This window comes from Mastomys coucha, chromosome X (assembly GCF_008632895.1).
Source record: "Mastomys coucha isolate ucsf_1 chromosome X, UCSF_Mcou_1, whole genome shotgun sequence".
Lineage (NCBI taxonomy): Eukaryota > Metazoa > Chordata > Mammalia > Rodentia > Muridae > Mastomys > Mastomys coucha.
The window spans coordinates 6,127,366-6,127,980 of record NC_045030.1 but is presented as its reverse complement, the minus strand read 5'-3'; positions in this window follow the sequence as shown (position 1 = coordinate 6,127,980).

Sequence of the window (615 nt, the reverse complement as noted above, 5' to 3'; positions counted from 1 at the left end):
GGTTCTTATGCACACCAGCACTCATGTCTGTCAGTATAAACCTCAAAATGAATTGTATGTCATAGGATATACGACAAAGATATGCCTGATTTTTCAAGGACTAAGCCAATACAGGGTAATGCTTCTGCCAAAGGTCTGAGAGGGAAAAACAAGGCCATTACAGTCATAATATAGGTGGAGAAAAGCTTTTGCTAAGGTGCATTTGGTAAGTTGTGGCAAATATGGCTCCAAATGACTCCTATCTTCATTCATATTGACTTTGAAGTTAGTCACATGACTTGCTTTGGCCAATGGGATACCGTCACATGACTTGCTTTGGCCAATGGGATACCAGCAATCGTGATGCTGATAAAACTCTTTTAATACTAAGGTTTGTCTATTACCATATTGTAAATGTTTGTGTCTCTCCAAAATTCATTTAGATCCTAAGACTCAGTGTCCTAGGGTCATGATTAGTCATGTCAGTTCGATTGGCCTGACATGGTGATTGCTAAAGCACACCTCTGGGTGTGTCTGAGAAGGTGATTCTGGAGACATGTGGGTTCTGACCTGTCGATGGATTTCCCTTGATAGATTTATAATAAGATGACATTGTGGGAGGCCATGCTTTTGGAG